Genomic DNA, 18,430 nt, shown 5'->3' on the forward strand with positions numbered 1-18,430 from the left:
ACTAAACCACACAAAATATCTAGAATGCTGCGGGCTAACGTCTCGTATTTCAGGGCACAATTTCTCCAATTTGAATATCTCGTGAGAAAAGAACAGAAATGCTCTGCTTAAAATGGACCGCAGGGACGTCATTCTGGCCTCCTGGTAACACTTGCAACATGTAAAATGTATAAAAACAACATTATCCACTAGATATTTTGAGTTAATGAATGCATTAGTGATCTTAAACAATTAAAACTGTTAATCAGATCAATCATGATTAAGTGTCATGTTTCATTTTGCATGAACCAACAGAGTCCAGAAGGAAGGGAATATATCTACACGTAATGTTTTTATCAAACACCGTAGCACCGCATTATGTAATAATGTAATACATTTGCAAATTATTATGTAATAATGTCACATTTTTTAAAAATTTGCTACGTTTAAAAAAAAAAAAAAGTCTTGAACGCATTTGGTAATTAACATTGTCGCATTTTGTATTACCTTGTTAGATATTGCAACACTTACTACAAAATGTAGGCCTTCCACTTTTTTGTCAAGAAAATGTACTAATTTGATGCATTATATAATAAATTCACTCCTTTATACATGGTTCTATGTTTAATAATGAGGAAAAACATTTGATTAAGTTGGACGAGAATTATATGTCTTCACTTTTGCTCACGTCCCGCCAACACAGCGATGGCAGAACGCAGGGCTCGAAATCAAGTTTATCTTTTTAGATCACCTGCGATTGTGGATGGAATTTTTTTAAGTTTCAATCCAATCAGTATTTCCACCAGCCATTTATTTTATCTTGAGGTCATGAAGCCTGACTGAAAGTGAAACCAGATTGTAAATGAAGTAAATGCCACTGACTGCATTTGATAATCCACATTGACGTTCCTGTTTCTCCTCTCCAGCCACTAAGACAAACTACCTGGTCGACTTTGAGAGGAGAGCCGACTTCTGTTGCTGCAACTAGGAACAGTCAGCAGAATCATTGATGTTTGCTTTACGTTAATGTAGGATAAAAAGCTGGACGTGCTTGTTTTAAAAGAAAACTCCCTCCTGCAGAGTAAACATCAGACTTCAAGCCAATCGACTTTTCCCTCTTGTTTTTTTTTTTTGGACTCAAATTGTCCAATAAGAGGACCAATGTGCGGTTCTGCATCTTCTATATCAAGTTATCGAGTGCCAATTGGCCTGATGGGAAGTTTATGTGGAAAAACTACCAAAAATGCTTTGCTGGAGACATTTTAGCGATGTTGAGTCATTCTGCAGTTAATGCAGAAGAATTAACTGCATTCAAATTTATAATCAGATTAATCATGATAGTGGATTAATCCATGATAAGGCATTCGTTTTGAAGGCACCATTTACTAGTATTTCTAACAATTTGCTTGTCAATACAATTCAATGTTAGTAAATGCTTGAATACTAGTTAGTATTCAAGGATTTCAATACAGAGAATCATGTATATTGAGGGGGATTGGTAATCTTTGTAGAGGTTTTCTCCCTAAGCACTTTGTAAACCTTTTTTTTGCTCTTGATATTCTTCCTGCTGCTAAAATTACGATTATTTTTTTTTTTTGCTTAAATAAAGAAAGCCTAGATTCCTCACACCACCTCTGACCCATTGTGGGGTGTCTATTAACCTTCAGTGGGAGGAACACTGATAGCGCTGCTCAAGGAGAGCAAACACACACAAGATAAACACATTAGTTTCCAAAGACTGGGTCGACTTTAGAATCAATCACAATTAAGATCATTTAAGCAGGCTCCTTATCAGCTGTGAGAACGTCACACTTCAAATGTCACAAGTATTAATTACGAGGAACATTGAACAATTTGGTGTTGTAAAGGCTCATAACTATAATATACTTTTGAAATGGTGGAAAAAAAAGGTTTTTTGATTGATGCTCAAAGTCCATCGATGCCGACAGCCACAAGAGCCACGGCCACGACACACACACACACCATGGGGTGGCTGTGACACACACACACACCATGGGGTGGCTGTTGTTTGTGTTATAGAGTGAGTCTACTCCCAAATGGAACATGGAAGGTTTGATGCCCAACGCCTCTCCCTCTGCTTATATGTCGAAGAGCCCTTGAGCATTGCACAACAGCCATCTCAACTGTGTGTGAAGGTGAATGGGTGACTGTGACGAATAATAAAAAATGCTATGGTGGCACTGTACTAATAAACTAATGTACTACTAATAACAATAAATCAAACTTATATGGTGCTTTTTTTATGCACTCAAAAAGGTTTTACATAGCATAAACAAAAAATTTAAAAAAAACAATGAAAATAAAATAAGAGTTGAGGGAAAAGCAAGTTTGAACAGGTGGGTTTTGAGGAGCGATTTAAAGTTTAGCAGTGAATGCGTGTTCCTGATGAAAATCTCTGCACACTCTGAATTTGCACTGATATTTTCCAGTAACCTTAAAACTGAACATATTCTACACCAACTTGCTGAAGGGGACGTCTTTGTGTTTTCCACTACGGCCGTACGCCGAGTTTTCCCTCTTCTTGCTCCCTGACAGGACTGACACGGACTCCTCCGTCTTCGGGTTCAGGTGCGGGGCTCTCATGCATTATCAAGCTCAGCCACAAAGCCGAGGGGGTGGGGGGGGTAAAGAGGGGGGGAGGGGGGGTCAGAGGTCACAGTCCGTCTCTGAGGGTGGGATGTGCTTTGAGTGTTTGTCCCGGGTCAATGCTGAAAATAAAGAGTGCTTCTGGTGTTACTTAGACTGAAATTCAAACCTCAGCATTAACCAAGGGGCAGCGCTGCTACTGAAAACAAGGGGGGGGTCAAGGCTCAGTTTTACTGTGATTGGCAGCAACGTGAAGCCACGAGGTCAGGCAGCTTTCTTGGCGAGAAAACGAGGTTCGGCTGGGCGCAGATTTTATCTTCCTTTCCTCTCAACAATGACAAAAATAGTGTGAATTGTTGTAGAAGACCATAGAGACACAAATGTGCATCGTGAAACCAGAATATGACTCCCAAAGGCAGCACAACAGAACTTTTTGATGTTTTGGAATAAAAAACACCAAAGTCATATTATGCCAAGTCGTAATTCCTGGTTCAATGCCAGACTTGCTAAAGTGCTTCGTTTGTTATTGGCTGTCGGGATGGGCAATAAACAATCATATATCTCCTCCCGCTTCGTAGACGCTTTTCAATTTTAAATATCTCATGAATCTTAATAAAAAGTTTGCAACTGTCATAACTGTTAAACTCATGGCTGTTTGTGTAATGCAGGGTCGTGTTGTTCTGGATAGAATCCAGACAACGGGAGTGTTGAGGAAACACCCAGAACAGGTCCCAGTCTGCTCAAAAACTCCATTTATCAATTTCATTTGTCTCCATTAAATTTTAATTATTGTTGAAATATAACGTGTGCCCTCTGCTGTTTTTGAAATATTGTCATAGTTTTATCATCAACTTATCCATGTCATCATAATATTTACTTGCCATTAGTAAAACTTAAAGGAACAAAGGGATTCTTGGAAAAGGCATTCCACTGAAGCACAGATTCTTCTTCTGCTGTTCCTCTTGAAAGCCGTGCTGCAGAGCCTTAATGCGGCTTCATGAACTCCATGGCAGCTTTTGATTTCATTTCATCCTGGTCAACTTTATTACTCATCATAAATCCATCTCTATCCACCTGCGGGATGCAGAACGCTGATTTGTGCAAACTGGGAAGAGTTTTCAAGTACTTCAATAATTGAAAAGGGCGTCTTTAAAGCACCGTAGAAAAATTTTTATTGTCTATGCGACTTCAACTTTTGGGTGTCAGTTTTCATGGAAAGACTGCTTGAACCCACTGAATATTTTACTTTTTGAAGTTACTTCGACTTCGACTCTGTCGAAAATACTACTTCTCTAAAACACTGCAACTGCGCACCAGATGGCCGTAGTAAATAGTTGTTCTGCACATGCGCGAGTAGCTAAGACAGTAACCATGTTTTCCTCCAGAGTGTCATGACTTCTCCCGGGTCTTGGTAGTTTTCTAACTGACAGTTATGAGAATAACAATCCCTCTTTGCCCTCCGTCCATACGGATGTTCACATATTCCCATCGTTAATGTTTATAGTATATTGTTCTCTGTGTACATGTCTGTGTGGTTTCATTCCAAAAACAAACAACACCAACTCGGGGCCCAACATCCAGGTTGTACTCTACTTCTCTAAACTGTATAAATTGTGTAGAACAGGAGGTCAGACCACGAAATAGAAAACCTTTTAATAACAGCTACTGCGAGTGTTTATCTTTGTTTTCATGCAAAAAGGCCTAATTACATGATAGAAAAGGTAAATGGTTATGGCTGTGGCCCAGATTGTAGAGTGGGGCCTGATTCTTTCTGTTTATTGCAAATCATATCACTTCTCTAGCCTCTGGGCCATCACTGCCCTCATTGCAATATTAAACAATTTTATCATCTGTTTACCTAATAACATGCAGTGTAAGGGAACATGTACTTCTGAAGTACAATATTTGCACACACATATAAACAAAATCAAGACAGTTAAATACACACTCAGTATTCACTGCATCGCCTCTCTTTATTGAGCCAGAGAAACATCAAATCCTGCCTAACAACCTCTCTGGAATACATTGGGAAGGCCCTTTTCCTCATCTGGAGGTTTGTCTTTCCACTCTTGTCCTTTTACAAGAATGTGTTGCACCTACAAGTGTTTCAGCTGTGAGCGACGCGGGGCGCCAGCATTGTCGAGTTACGTTTGAAATCCCATTTATCTCTAGATTTACTGCTACAGTGCCGGCGTAATGGCCGTCTTCAGGTGTAATCGTCCTTACAGGTGTTCCCGCCTGCAAGTGCCAACCTCAAAAGTGCTCCCACTGTAAAGTGCCAGCAGTTTGACCTCTGGCTCGGCTCGAAATCACACGGCATTCCCTCGCCAAGTGCGCACGGCAATTATGATGTTGGATTGTCATGCTGTGTTAGCGTTTTGCAGGGAATTGAAAGCGTAGGCAGCCTGGGCGTGATGGAAGCTTCAGTCAGAGGAAGGACTCGGTAGCAGCAGTGGCGGCAGCAGCCAGATATTGTTCATTCACCCTGCGAACGACTGCAGCTGCCGCTGCTGCTTGGAGGAGAAAGTAAGGCGGCGAAACCAGAAGTCTGGATCGCGATGGGCGTTCCGGTGTCAGTCTGGAACACTGTGGCTTTTACATTGCGTGCCCTTTCCATAGCTTTCATGTACAACACAAGTGTTCAACTTATTTCAACTAAAATGGACTTATTACTTTTAGAACAACACATGCATTTTCACTGGATCCAGCTTGCCTCTATGACTAATATGAACCCTGATGTTTACTATTTATAGAACTCTTGGCCAAGTTGTACAGCTACTTTCCACATTTGACGCCTGGCACATCCACGAAACAGCAGCTTTCTGCACACGGATGAGACTGAAGCAGTTTACACTTACATAAATTTTTTTTACAAATGTTAGGAAATTGAGTGCTTTATAGAAATGATGGTAAACAATAAGGATTCGGTCGTACTCAGTAAACCTGCCAGTAGAAATGCATGTGCAACATTTGAGCGGCTTCCAACTTTTATGTGTGATGATAAAAATAAGTCCATACAGGAGCAGGAGCTTGAACTAGTACGTTGAGGTGATTAACGTCGGAGCGCAGCACCTGGTTTCAATGAGCAGCCAAGAATTAGTTGCATTCCAGCTCTGATGCCTTTCCTGATCCTTCCTAATTCACTTTGCGACAAGCGCTACAAATCCTGCACTTATGTAAATATAATTAATCGCGGAGATCCAGAAGGACGAGATTCGCTCTTGGTCGACTTTGATGTGTGAGTTCAATGTAGCGTCTCGCTGGAATGGCTTTGTTCAAGCTAATAAAAAAAGGATAGAAAGATGTGTGCAAATATTGATGCTCATAATAGAAACTCAATGTTCTTCATGACGAGAAACGGGAAGCTCTTCTGTTGGGTTTGAGGTTTTTCTTCTGGTAGTTTCTCCAGGTTTATATTCCACATCACAGAGCTTACACTACTCACAAAGATTTTCAGGATATTGGGCTTTGGGGTGAAATTTCAGGATGAAATTAAAATGCATAATGTGACGTTCCCTAAACTGTTCAATGTTTCAGTACTTTTTTGCACCAATTTGCTAACATGAAGCTTAACGGAAACATTCACAGCAGCCATGTGATCCTTGAACGGACCAATAAACGTCCTGGTTCAATTTGAAAATGGTGTAATAAATGGTATTTAAACACATGGAGCTGGGCGTCCTCCGTTCCACGTCCCACACTGATGATCATGAACAATGGAACCAGATGATGAACGCCACCCGACTGCAGGAACGGTCAAAGCGGTGAGAGACTCGTCACGTCAGACCATCAAGGGGAGCGCTCTGTCACCAGATGAGCCTTTGCAGATCCAGCAGATGGAGGTTTTCACCAGATGTGACCTCATATACGACATGGATTTATTAATGTCATATTCTGTAAAGCGGGAGTGTTGAGATATAAATCAATGACATGTTCAGAAGAACAAAAATAAAACAAAAACAAAAACATTGTGCGGGATCACGATTTTGCATCTAAGGCCACAATGAAAACGCATCATTTTTATTTTTTCCTTTCAGAAACATTGCACAGTGACATGGTAAGTGTTGTTTGTTTTTGTAATGAAACCAACACACAACATGTGTGCAGAGGACAAGGCGCAGTAAACTTTAACAATGGGAGTACACAACATCCATTGGATTGTTATACCGGTGACTGTCAACTACAAAACTACCAGGCCCCAGGACAATATAGACTGGAAGTCATGACACTCTGGAGGAAACATTGTTCTTGGGGCCCGTGTGCAGTATCAGCATTTTTTTTCCCCATTTACACAGACAGAGCATTTTCGAAAAGCTCCACCCCAAAAAGTTACGTTTCCAGTGGCTCTGGGCACCGTTGTCATGTGCACAGGCACCCAAAATTTAACAACAGTTTCCGTTTTCAGTAGAAATTGTTGTGTAAGCGGGGCCTAAATCTTGGGTGCTTGTTCTAAACCACGAATACATGGCTCCAGTCGTCTCAGCAAATCAAACTGTGTGCTTTGGCTAACGATGCTTCCAAACACTAATTCATCAAACAAACACGGGTAAACTGTGCTGCTTTACAGCCAACGCTGCATAAATAGTCCCTGCTCCGCTACAGCACAAATTCCTCTAATGCATCACACAAACAGTGAAAAATGGGGCTGCCACGTCGCGAAAAACTACATGAAACCTATTCCAAGTAATGTACAGTTCCAACACCTCCAGAGACCGTGTAGTAGAGTGCATGTGTGAGCGTACATATGTTCGTATATACAGGTGTCTGGGACCCCCGCGGACCCCCCCGCCAGCCGTCTGTTCATTCCTCTGAAGCTGGAGAAAACACGGCTGGTAAACACAGAGGCACGGCTGGGCCTTCAGCCATGAAGCCTCCACTCTGCCATATTTCACTCTGTGGACAGGAGATTATATTCAATGGGTTTTCTCACATGCTGTCAGTTGTCTGCCAAGAGCCTCAACACCCCCCCCCCCCCCCCACACACACACACACACACACACACACACACACTTAGAGGGCATCACCTTGCTGGGTCTCAGGGTGTCAGACATGGGGGGGCATGTTGAAAACCAAAATTGCATTATTTTTTTTTTTTATGTGCAATATAAACCAAGCAGAACAATAAAGAAGGTTTGACTGTCCTTAGTTTAGTTCTTTGATGTAAAATTGCTTTTTGGGCCCCATTTACACGACCACATTTTCAAGTGAAAACTCCCGTCGTGTTTTGTGTGTCTGTTTACACGACAACGGAGCTCGGAGCCACTGGAAATGAAACTTTTTGAAAACAGCTCCCACGGTGGAACTATTTGAAAAGGCTCCGACTCCATCTACATGGAAATGGGGTAAAACGCAACTTTTGTTTAAATGCTGGTAATGTGTATGTGCACGACGGAAATAAGTAGTTTGTCTGCACGTGTTCAGTAGATGAACAATAACAGTGTTTCCTCCATCGTGTCATGACTACCATTTTCGTGGAAATGAACAAGTTTTCAAAAGTTTCCGTGTAAATGCAAACGTTTTCTGAAACAAAAAGACAAAAATAATGCGTTTTCACTTTAAATGTCATGTAAATGGAGCCTTATAGCCTATCCTCTTATAGTTATCGCCGAACACATTTAAAATGTATTTTCCAGCTTAGACTGAAGAGCTGCGCCCATAAGGAAATAGTTATTGTGCTCTTCATCAACATCTATCAGGTTCTTCCTGCATCTTTAAGACTGAGCGCCATTTCACTTCACAGTTGGCACTACTGACTTGCACTTATATTCCTATGCCAGGGGTGTCGAACATAAGGTCTGTGGACCAAAACTGAACTGCAAAAGGCTTTGATTCGGCCAAACCCCCAAAGAAATTGGAAAAATGTTAAAGAAAATATTACTTTTTAACAAATTTCTCAAGAGTAGCAGACGCAATAGAACACTGAGACGCGAGCTGAGATATCAGAGATGGTGCCATGAAAGATCAGAAACTAGCATTCACCTCTACGCCATGCTGCCAGGGTGAGTTTGTAGAAACACCCATGATGCTACAGCAATAAGAAGAAGTTTTTTTGGGACATTTTGCAACAGAAGGTGTGATTACAATTGGCTTTATGTCGAGATTGTCATATTTTAATCAACATTTTCATCACGCGTACTGTGTGCCGCAACAAAGTTTAAATTTAACCTTCAACAGACAAGCAGCTTTTCAAAACATGGAGTTTCCTCTATCTCATGTTGAGTTTTGTGATTCGCGCATCAGCACATGTAAACATGCTCATTAGCGAGGTGGGGGCTACTGGGAGTTACGTCCGTGAATGTATACACTGCAATCACGGCATCTTCTTCAAATCTAAGTTCTCACACCCAAAGAAAAATCCCCACGTGTAAAACAACAACAGAAAATGTGGCGTCTCTGTGAAACGTTCCTTTTGAAGAGAAGAGACACGATGAACCAATTACACACAGTGTTGACTTTACTGCACGGAGCTGTCTTGGAAGCAAAGACGTCCTTGTATGCACATTTTGGAGGATGTTCAGGAAAAGACAGACAACTGCAGACGCCGGTTCGGTGCATGTTCAGGGTTGGCGATAAGCTTCTCTTTCTGCTGTTTGGAGGAGAGAAAAAAAACCTGTTTACAGTGAAGAACTGCCTTCAGAGGACTTTTTCTTTCTGGAGGTAGGAGTGCAGGGACGTGTTCCGTCCAAAAGTCTGGTATTATCATCTAACTGGGGACAATCCAGTTGATTCCCCAAGTATCTGCGGCTCTGATAGAAGCCCCCCGAAGCCGTAAATAATCTGCACCGCTCTGTGCTGTGTTTCCAGCCGGACCTCTGACAATCGACGATTCAACTGTGGGTGTATCACATTTTGGAGCAAATGTAACTTTTCCAGATGGGCGAAGAAGAAAAGAAAGAACAAAAAGACTTAATATTTTAACTGTAATGTATATATTTCTCTTTTTTTCTTTTTCTCTTACCTCTGCTGTTGCAGGGAGCATGTATGAAGAATTGCTTTGTTTGGGCCTGATTCAAAGCTCAACGTCATGAAGTGATGTGTGGAATGAGGCTGAGTGTGTGTGGGTTCCTGGCAGAGCTGTGGAACAGAGCACAAAGCAGATTGAAGCTTGGCTCAAGTTATTAAACATTTTTAAACTCAATATTTTAAATTTAATGCCGCAGAATTGTCTGTATAGGCTTAGTGTTGTTCAATGTGTGACTCAGACGTCCAAAGATTGTGAAGTTTTGGACTTTCTAAAGTCAAAGACCTTCAAGGTTATTTAAATTTATTTCAGTTTCTTTTGTCTCCTTTAAGTTTTATGTAACATGATGATATTTCATCAGTTTTCCATCCTTCAAAGTTCTTTAGAGGCTTATTTAGGCCTGTGTAATTTATTAACGGTAATAAACATTTGAAATTATTAGACTGGTGGATTTTCCACTTCAGCCGTCATAAGTCACATTATATGACCAGTCACATCAGAATATATAGTTATAGTTGATATAAACACATTAATCCATTCAGTAACATAATCCAGCTGCCATGCAAGAACCTTCCACCCCATTAGAGACAACCTGGGCCTCAGTGCCTGGCCTCGGGACGCATCTTTAGGTTTTGGGAGAAAACCAGATGATCCGTGCCTCAACAAGTAAAGTTTTTAATTTAAAGCACTGGTTCCTGTCATACACTGCAGGCCAAACAACATGTATAACAGTGGATTATTGACTATTTGAGTAATAGTTGACAGTAGAAACCAGATCGTAGTAACCAAGTACAGTTGCAGTCATTCAAATCCGGTTCCACGTCAGAAAATGTTGGAAAAATTACTGACACAGGAAAGTTGAAATGAACTACTTCATTCCCTGGCGTCCTTCTTGGATCTGATGTAAGAGGCTGCTTTTACCAACCAACACCCTTTACCTCATGGAGCATTCAAGATGCAGCTGACAAAAGACACTGACCGGAAAAATGACTTGCATAACAGGAGAGACGATGCCAGTTCTATTAGAGACCTTGGTAGTTATTCAAACAGTGAAGACGGTAAAACTTCCTGAAGAAGTGAATCGTCCAAATCAACAATTCCGTCTGAGGTCATCTCTTGTCTGTCCGACTAATCATCTGTCTGTGGTTAGTGCTCATAGCTCACAGTCATTTTGAAGTTCATGGTTTACAGAGAGCTGCATGATGGTAACCGAGAGTGAAAGCAAACAATGCTTCGTCATTTCAACTATTTGGCCAAGAGTTTTAGAATTTTTTTAATTTTTAATTGGTGATTTAGGACCTGTTTACATGTTTCAAGTGAAAACGCTTAATTCATGTGTTTTTGCTTCGGAAATGTTTTGCTTTTACACAACATTTTGAAAACAATGTCCGTTTCCCCCGAAACAGCGGACACACTGGAAAAAAAGTGTAGTCAGCACGTTGGGCTACGATTTGGTGCTGTTAGTTGTTTTTATAATGAAACCACACACACACACACACACACACACACACACACACACACACACACACACACACACACACACACACACACACACACACACACACACACACACACACACACACACACACACACACACACACACATGCAGCAGAGAACAATACACTATAAACATGACGAGTTCACGGACATTCTCGTGGACAGACAACAAAATTGCCTTGTTATTACGGAGACCATCAACTATGAAACCACCAAGACCCAGGGGGAGATGGACTGGGAGTCACGACACCCTGGAAGCCACCCTGCACAGAAGCACCATTGTTTACCGTCGTTTCCACACTCACAGCTTTTTCGAAAAGTAGCATTTTCCCCGTTTCTATGGAGGTGGAGCACACATACATACATGTACATAAATGACACACAAACACAAAGGGCTCCTCTTTCAACGACTCCACTTCATGTCCTCTTTGTCTTTGTTCAGTGTTTGACCACATCCAGCCGACTGTCACCACCGTGGTGCATCCTATTATCTGCTCATCCCTCTTCAAGGACATGCCTGAGTACGTATGGAGGAATGTTATTGTAGAGGCTGTGAGGTAAGAGTGAGGTAAGAACTCACTTTGAACTATCCAAACACACTGAGCTTTCAGCGAGGGGCCGCCGACCCGCCGGAGTCAACAGACGTCCGTCTTCTGTCCCCTGAATGAGGCGGGTGAAGGATTTTCCAGTTTTCCAATTTAAGGTGGGTGTCTAATTTTTTTATTTTTTTTTGAAGGAGACATAGAGGTTTCTTTCTTCATCCAGGTCAGCACAAGGTCGAGGTCTTCATCACTGCAGCTGCTGCCTCTGTTCACTCCTGCATGCTGAGCAGACTGCTAGAAGGTATATGCATTTGTAATATTTGAAGGAAATAAAAATCAGTTGAAGCCATTTCCAGTGAGGAGATCTGTTACTATTTTACTGAACTAATTTCACACACACACACACACACACACACACTGTTTTCAGTATGAAAGCAGACCAAATGCTTGAAAGAGCCGTTCCAAGATTAAATGTCAGCAGAAAGAAAAAAGACAAATGGTCCTCCTCTGCAACATGTGGCAGTTCTGTACCAGACTATTGATATATAAACTGAAACAACAGGAATGTATGTGTTTTTTCTGATTTCCACCCCGGGATCCCAACAGAAAAAACCCAACAGCCAAATTTGCATTCAGATTTGCATTTGCATTCAGACCTTAACCAAATTGTTGATGCTTTTTTTTATTTGCCCCACTTGTTTGAATTATTGAATGTTTTTTTCGACTTCATGACACGATCATTTTCCAAAAGATGCACACAGAGTGCTTGTGCCAGTTTGCTTTCACTTGTTCAGGTAACTGTGGAAGGATTCTCTTTCCACTAGATGCACAATTGTTAGGCAAGTGAGTATTTTAACTATATTGTCATTTTGACGCATATATGCCAATTCCGAGCTGTATAAACTTGAATACCCATTGTATTCAAATATACCAAGTGATTTGCATTTCTGTAAAGATGTCACACTTTTCACAAGGTGAGCACAATTATAAGGCAGCTTCTCTCAGCTAAAATATGCCAAATGACGTCCAACAGATTCTGAAATAGTAAAACTTAAAAGACTTTCAGAGGAATGCAGCACTGTTGACATTGCCAACATATAAGTTAATATCACAGATCCATCAGATCTTTTGTTCCAGCAGAGGTCCAAGAAGCACATTCAGAATAAAGACCCCAAAGACTGCCAAAGACTCGATTTGATTACAATCAAACGTGAAGCTAATCCTGCACTGCTATCGTATTTAAGAACTGCAGCCTACATTGAATGTCCAGAAGTTCAAGGCGTTAAGTGCTCACAGGTATGGCCAGGCTAAGGAAGCCTGAAGCCAACCACCACGACCTGGAGACTGCGCCAAGAACGATCTGAAGGAAGATTTCTCAAAGGTTTTATGGACTGATGGGATGAGAGTGACTCTTGATGGATCTGTGTCTGGACAGTGTTCATAGAGCTTAGGAGTGGAGGTGGGGTGCTGCTCCGGGCTGGTACTATAAACGATGAGGTAACTGGACCTTTTCGGGTTGAAGATTAAAACTGAATTCCCAAACCTACCGCCATTATCTTTTTGATAATGATATCTCTTATTGAGAACTTGAGGGCTCGTCCACAGTGAATGAAGACCGCACACGTGTGTGAGCAGCCTCTGGAAGGTTGTGGTTGCGTTTGTACACAAAGTTGATGGTCCAAAGATCAAGAAACTGACAAACAAGTGAAACCGGAATCTTTTTATCGAGTTTACATAATAATTGAGCACAGACGGATATTCTCCTAACAAAGTCTGAACCTCACATGCTCCTCACTTGCTTTCTGAAGTATTCAGGTTCGGGGTTTAGTCACATTTTGGATTGACCGGGAGCAATGTTGTTGTTCAATAATAAAGTTAATCCTCATAAATACCAATTGCCTTACAATTTTGCACGCAGCGTAGACTCCTGTGTTACTCTGGAGATAATCCCCCTCCATCCCTCTGCATGCTGTCTCTACGTTAAGCTCTTTTCCAGGGAGGCTCCACCTTCACTCTGAGCCCTTCAGGTTCTGGGCTGCCAGGTTCGGGGTCCAGCTTGGCGTGTTTTTCCCCGTTTACAATCAATCCACAACCATTTTGCCAGACATTATGCCTCTGCCAGGTGTTATGTGAATCTGTATTTCCATTCAGCATTTGAGTTGGATACAAAGAGTGTTTTGTCAGTGGGTGATTGGTTGTTCGCCTCCATGCTGGTAGGAGTCTGTTTTCACCTCCGGGAAACTTCGGTTTCCAGGTTTTTATGGAGTTATTTGTCAGGCCGCAACAAGAGGAGACCCCTCTACCCTCCCTGTGTTGCCAGATCAGAAGGTGGGCCGACACGTTTCTTTCCACAGGAACTCCCTGATCCTTTTTCTCTCTGCGCGGATCAAACGACATGCCTGTGGCTGCCCATGTTTGACATGAAACACACATGGGCCCATTTAGAGGGCAGGAACACACAAACTCATAAAAAAAAAAGAACAATCAATGAACTCTGGGTTTCATTTTTTGTTCCCCCTCTGTTTTAGTTTCCTGTCCTGCACGAGTAACACCAGAGCAGATGTTGACTGGTACAAAGGTAAGCACAACCGCCATGAGCTCTGTGCCGTTAACCCTTCATAGGACCAGAGACCATGAGTGGCAACTTCCTGTATTCTTACATGGACCGTGAGTAATCTGATTAAATTGGCCTTGCTCGGACTGAAGTTGGCTTTGAATGGTCTGATATGATCAGTACATCGGATTGCTTCCCGCTGTTTAGTAAAGTCTCAATGTGACACCTCACACAAGGTCTTTTAAGCAAAATGGTGGTGCCAAACAACAGCCAGACCAATATGGAGATCCAGAAACTTAAGCCTTCAGACCAAGTAGCAACCTGAGTAGCAACATCAAAGCTGTCTCAGTCTCCAGTGCCGGGACCTGGAGGGGAGCCAAAGACATCACAGACAGGATCCAAGTGTTAACAGGTGCCGGCTCTCCATCCTTGGCATCCAATGACCTTTGGTAATCCGTAATCAACAATTCAATGGGAGATTATCATCCAGGAAAAGAAAGGCCCATCAAGTACACAGAAGGAAGTAGAGGTGTCAGGACACGTGCTCAGGGAACCCCGTGATTCTGTAACAAGTCAAGCACTATGCTGGGCAAGAGAAAACATGGCCGCCTCAAACTGAGCTGCAAATGACCAGCGGAATAGGAACTTTGTCAAACTGGGTCAGGCCAGCATAAAATCACCCGATTAGCTCAAAATGGTTCAAAGTGACGGATTTTTATTGATGTCCAATGCTCCTCTTCAGAGCGATTGGATTAACCCTCACTAACCAAAACACAACTGGTCAAAAGGATTATACTTTCAGAATGGGATTAGAAGCCTCTATATCTACTACATATAATTGATATAATCCCCTACATATTTCTTTATCAATTCATCTATTGTGTATATGTAAAAATTATGTATATCTGTATAAAGAATGAGGCTGATGCCAAATTACCACAACTTATATCATTATTCATTTAATTAATCGATCGAGTTCTCAAATTACATGCATGTGGACATCTATATGACTATAACAATATACATAGAAAGTGCGTACATATGTATTATATTTGTAATAATGCATCTGTTATGCTGTTAATGAGGCTCATGTGAAATTACAAGAAGGTGTCTATTTTGATATGTTTAGAATCAGATAAGATTGAGGCTGATGCCAAATTACTGAAACTTTTATAATTATTGATTTAATTAAGTTATTTAGGTGTCAAATTACAAGCATATTATGTAGAGAAAATTAGAATTAATGTATAGAAGAATGAGGCTGATGGCAAATTACATGCATCCATCCATCCAATAAGATTGTATAACTTTATTACAATAATCCAAGGAGGAATATATTCAATTTCAATACATTTCTAATTTACACATTATAGGAACATGTGGCTTTAGGTCCTTACAATACTTTTCCTGAAAGAGCTAATGGTACATAATGCTTTTCATTTTTCCATTTTGTTTCATTAAAACATTTTGACCACTTAAATCCTTTTTCAAATATCCATGTGGTTCAAATTCCAAGTATTAAAGTGAGAGCCCAATAAAGGATTACATTTTCTGTTTTAACATGTAGACCATCATAAATGTTAAAAAAGGACTATTTTCTTGCTCTGGGTGTCGCAGCTGTTCTTTAAATTGGCATGGATGGAATATTTGACTTAAAATACAGGTTTGTGTTGATTATAAAAAATATTTAACTGATGATATGATGCATGTCAGGTGAAAGAGATTTACAAGCCAATTGAATTTGATGGAGGGCATTAGTGGAGCCAGGGATACAGATGGCTGTGCACTACAGTAGAGTAATTGTTCCTGGTGTGACCCAGACTTTCCACTACTTTAACAATAACAGAGTCATTAATCTCCGGTATCCCATCTTATCTCTCTCAGCAGAGACCAGAAGCTAATACCTCACTGGATGTGTCACCGTCCACTTCCTGCTTTGGATACATGTGAGGGGGAAAGATGGGGTGCCCGCTGTTGTAATAAGCTCCTTATTTATCCACATTAGTCAGGAATGAAATCATCAGTTAGTGTTATCTCCCACAGAAACTGATGTGTGTTCATGTTGCTGACGATTATTTGGCACCATAGATGAGTGAAAATCAGATAAGTCGGAAAACTATAGGTTTTTCTCACGAGAAGCAATTATTTTCCTAATGAATGTTGCTATACAAACATAATTTCAATATCTAATCTGTTTCCCACCACTGCTTTCCCTCCTGCAGCTATTGCATTCTATTACACTGTTGCATTAAATCATCTCACTGTATTACAGCAGTCAGCACCGGTACTTCAGGTTCTGCAGAGTTATAAACAAAAAGATGTTTATAACAGAAAAAAAACCTTTGCAGAGCCTGAAGTACAGGTGCTGACTGCTGTAATACAAACATATTTTTCCCTTTCTAGCCTCGCCTATGTGTGATCATTTAACATACTTCTGTTTTTCTTTTCAGTTTTTATATTGTTATTGGTGCTATATAAATGAAATGGAATTACAAAGTCACTGATAGGCTCCAAACTCTCAGTAGCATTCTCAGGTACCTCTAGTTTACTTGCTTGATTCTTTATTTAATTACTTTATACATAACACAATCAATCAATCAATCAAATACAATTTGATTGATTGATTGGTTGATTGATTGATTGATTGATTGATTGATTGATTGATTGATTGATTGATTGATTGATTGATTGATTGATTGATAACCGATAGGTTCCACTGAAGTGGATAATCTTGCAGTTGCTAAGAAGCGTTTGATCTCTTCACCTTTAAAGAGGTATGAAGGTACAGTGAGCCACCAGCGTGCCGCACCATGTCCCCATCAGCAAAAGGATTTAGAGACATTTTCCAACTCAACCAGGTTTAAATCACAACAGAAGACATTGAGGGGAGCAAAGGTCAAGTCTTGCTCTCCCGTAAACTGACTGAAAATCCTCTCCTGACCACGGATCACCTGAAGCTTCCTCATTTCTGCGTCTGAGCAGTTCAGCTCCATTTTAGCCAAACTTTCCACCCAATGTACTCGCTCCTCAGCAGTGGCTCTGTTTCAGGTACAATAATAAAAGGTTTTAACAACACGGTGGGGCTGAGGAGTCTAACCTGATACCAACTCTGGAAGGTAGTGAAGTGCAATGCCAAAGATTATCATCCTGATCAGATATCGAGTAAAGCTTGTATTGGCCATAACGATACGATACCGATACTTTGGTTGTGTCCAAAGTATCGGATCAGTTGTCGTATGACGTGTCGTTATTATCAACCGGTGTTACTGAGGCTGATAAAAGGACACGTCACACAACACCGTCGAAACATGTGAATGTATATACCTTCATACCTGAAAAGAAGAAAGGAAAATACATTAAAAAAAAAAATGAAAACATAAAGAAATTAATTAAACTAGTCTTGGGGAGAGCTGCAACAATCAAGATGATAGTTCTGCCTTAATCTGATTAGAATGTTTTTCATTTTGCGTGAGAAGACAGACTCAAGAAGAGAATACATTGACATTGTTGCTGCAACTGAGAACAGTCAACAGACTCCCTGACTAATGTATGTTCCACTTTAATGTGGTATTTATAAACTGGAAGTGCGTCGGTGAAAAGAAATCTCCTTCCGTCAGAGTGTGCTTAATACTTTATGTTGGACAACTGTTCCATCTTGGGTTTATTTTTTTTTTCTCAAATCTCCCATTAATATTCTGAATCATATAAATCATGATGATGGTATAATCCCGTGTTAATGTGTTAATTTTACCAACCCTGTAATAAATCAATATCAATACTTCCACAGTGCATCGACCCACACATCACAGCATGAACTGACACAAGGAGGAATTAAGATTAGTTGGTCTGAAGACACAATTACCTTTGTTCTCAAAAACAATTAAATGAAAGATTACATTAGGCTTTTTCACCCTTTTGCTCTGAAGCTTATTAACCGGAGACTCTAACGAGCCTCAGAGCGACACAGATTTGTGTTTTCATTCGCTCCCATGACCTCACCGTGCCACAGTCGTTCAGCAGGGTTTATTCACTCCTCTGATGGTAGAATTACTCATAATCCTTCACCTCCCCTGGAGGACGAGACTCTCTCCCCCTGAGGACGAGCAGCAGACAAGCAGCTTCTTGTTCTGTGATATTTAGAAGACAGATCTGACTCCCGGAGGCATTTTATCCTCTGTGTGCAGCTTTAAAAACGACTCATCACCTCTGAAACTCCTTTGAATATCCTTCTGGGATTAATAAAACTGTGTTTCACGGATGTCAACAGCAGCTAAGACAGTCAACAAACTT

The sequence above is a fragment of the Blennius ocellaris genome (genome assembly GCF_963422515.1).
Source record: "Blennius ocellaris genome assembly, chromosome: 19".
NCBI lineage: Eukaryota > Metazoa > Chordata > Actinopteri > Blenniiformes > Blenniidae > Blennius > Blennius ocellaris.